The following is a 3134-nucleotide window of genomic DNA, read 5'->3' as shown; positions in this document are numbered from 1 at the left end:
CCAAAACTCACGCAAGAAGAAATAGGTAGTCCAAATAGGCCTCTATCTATTAAGTAAATGGAATTAATAACAGATAGGTTCTGTTGGAAACAGATAGGTTCACTGGTGAATTCTACCAAACATTTAAGGAAGAAATGATATCAATTCCCTACAATCTTTTTCAGAGAATACAAGCAGAATAAATACTTCCTAACTTATTATAAGAGGCTGGTGTTACCCTAATACCAAAACCAGACAAACATATTACAAGAAAATAATACTACAGATGAATATCTCTCATGAACATAGATGCAAAATTCCTAACAAAATATTCACAAATTGAATTCAACAATGTATTTTAAAAATTATATACCATGATCAAGTGAGATTTATTCCAAGTATTGGAAGGCTACTTCAAAATTTGAAAATCAATCAATGTAATCCACCACATCAACAAATTAAAAAGAAAAAAAAATCACATGATTATAACAATAGGTGCAGGGAAACCATTTGACAAAATCTGACACTCATTCATTAAAAAAAAAACCCTCAGTAAACTAGGAATAGAGGGGAACTTCCTCTACTTAGTAAAAAATATCTACAAAAACCATTATAGCTAATATCATATTTGTGAGAAACTCAAAAGTTTCCTACTAGGATCAGAAACAAGACAAGGATATCCCCTCTCACCACTCCTTTTCAACATTGTACTAGAAGTTAAAATAATGCAATAAGGCAAGAAAAGAAAATAAAGGTATACAAATTGGGAAGGGAGAAACAAAACTATCTTTGTTCACAGATGACATGATCATCTATGTCAAAATTCTCAAAGAATCAACAAAAAAATCCAGGAGCTGATTCACTGCAGAGCCAAAGGAGGAGGGGAGAGGCCTAGAGGACACCAACATGAGCAAGTTGAAATCATCACAGAAGGATAAAATTCATCAGTTTATTAACTTCACACACTCAAGTGAAAAAAACAGTAGTAAGTTGTCTGTTTCAAAATGACTGGAGGTTAAATATTGCAACAGACTTTTTTTATCCAAAATCTTGAACATTGTACATGTGAGAGTATAAAAGGATCACTGGACAGGAAGAAATTAGAACAGCTATACAATAGATACAAAGATCCTCAAGATGAAAATAAAATTGCAATAGATGGTATACAGAACATATGTGATGGCCTCGTACTTGATCCAGCCAGCATCAGTGCATTGATTATTGTGTGAAAGTTCAGAGCAGCAACACAGTGCAAGTTTTCCAAACAGGAGTTCATGAATGATATGACATAGAAAAACTAAATGCCCAGATACCCAAAATGGAACAAGAATTGAAAGAACCAGGATGATTTAAGGACTTTTATAAGCTTACTTTTAATTTTGCAAAGAATCCAAGACAAAAAGGATTAGATCTAGAAATGACAATTGCCTGCTGGAATTTAGTGTTTAAGGGAGATATACATTCTTAGACTTCTGGAATAAATTTTTATTGGAACATGATAAATGATCAATACCAAAAAATACTTGGAATCTTCTTTTAGATTTCAGTACAATGATTGCAGATAACATGTCTAATTATCACAAAGAAAGAGCATGGCCTGTTCTTATTGATGATTTTGTGGAATTTGCATGCCCTCTAATTGCTGGGACAGAAAGTACAATAGTGTAGTACTAAAGGAACCTTCTAGAATATACACAGTCTGTATAATAAATACAACAGAAAATCGCACAATTTCTGCTGGCTGGACTGAACTGAAGATCAGTCCTCACAATTCAGACTGAGGGTTGTGTCAAAACTTTAAGGATATATCTTGGACCATATGGTATTTCATTCGTCTATTGGTGGTTTGGACTTATATTCTTGTCTGGGCTGATTTGAACATTCATAATTCCAATATTGCAGATTTCATTTTTTGTCCGTGGATGATACTAGTTTATTTTCCCATAAGTCTTAGAACATATAAAAGTCAATCACTTTCCTATATACCAGCAATGAACAAGTGGAATTTGAAATTAAAAACACAGTACCATTTATATCCCTTAGCACTCCCCCAAATGAAGTACTCAGATATAAATCTAACAAAATATGCACAAAATATAAGGAAAAATAAAACACTGTGATGAATTAAATTAAATAACAACTAAATAATGGAGAAGTATTCCATGTTCGTGGACAAGAAGACTCAATATTGTCAAGATTTAGTTCTTCCCAACTTCATCTCTAGATTCACTGAAATTCCAATCAAAATCCTGGAAAGTTATTTTGTGGACATTGACAAACTGACTCTAAGGTTTATAGGGAGAGGCAAAGGACCCAGAATAATCGACACAATATATAAGGAGAAGAACAAAGTTGAAGGACTGACACTACCTGACTTAAAAGTTAATATAAAGCTACAGTAACCAAGACAGTGTGGTATTAGCAAAATAACAGACAACTAGATCAAAATAACAGAATAGAGAGCCCAGATATATACCCACATAACTATAGTCAACTTATCTTTGACAAAGGAACAAAAGCAATACAATGGAGCAAAGACAGCCTTTTCAACAAATGGCACTGGAATAACTGTACACCCACATGCAGAGTAATAAATTTAGACACATACTTTATAACCTCACAAAAATCAACTCAAAATGAATCATAGACCTAAATGTAAAATTTTAAACTATAAAATTTCTAGAATATAGTTTAGGAGAAAATCTAGATGACCTTGGGTATGGTGATGTCTTTTTAGATACAACACCAAAGATGCAATCCATGAAAGAAACAATTGATGAGCTGGACTTAATGAAAATAAAAATATCTGTATTGTGAAAAATAATGTCAACAGAATGAGAAGACAAGCCATATACTGGGAGAAAATACATGCAAAGACCATCTGAAAAAGGACTGTTATCCACGATATACAAAGAACTCTTCAAACTCAAGAATAAGAAAACAAACAACTCAATTAAAAACTGGGCCAAAGACCCTATAGACATCTCACCAAAGAAGATATACAGATGGTAAATAAGCACAGGAAAATGTGCTCCACATCATATATCAGGGAAATGCAAATTAAAACAACAATGAAATACTGCTACACACATACTAGATGGCCAAAATTCAAAACATTGTCAACACCAAATGCTGGTGAAGATGTGGAGCAACAA

At 33.0% G+C, this 3134-nt stretch overlaps 1 pseudogene; it reads left to right on the top strand.

Moving 5' to 3' along the window:
- Positions 1 to 885: 885 nt before the first annotated feature.
- Positions 886 to 1702, top strand: LOC106972077 (DCN1-like protein 1; annotated as a pseudogene).
- The last annotated feature ends 1432 nt before the right edge of the window (positions 1703 to 3134 follow it).

The sequence above is a fragment of the Acinonyx jubatus genome, chromosome B3, assembly GCF_027475565.1.
Source record: "Acinonyx jubatus isolate Ajub_Pintada_27869175 chromosome B3, VMU_Ajub_asm_v1.0, whole genome shotgun sequence".
NCBI lineage: Eukaryota > Metazoa > Chordata > Mammalia > Carnivora > Felidae > Acinonyx > Acinonyx jubatus.
This window is presented reverse-complemented; position numbering and strand designations above follow the sequence as displayed.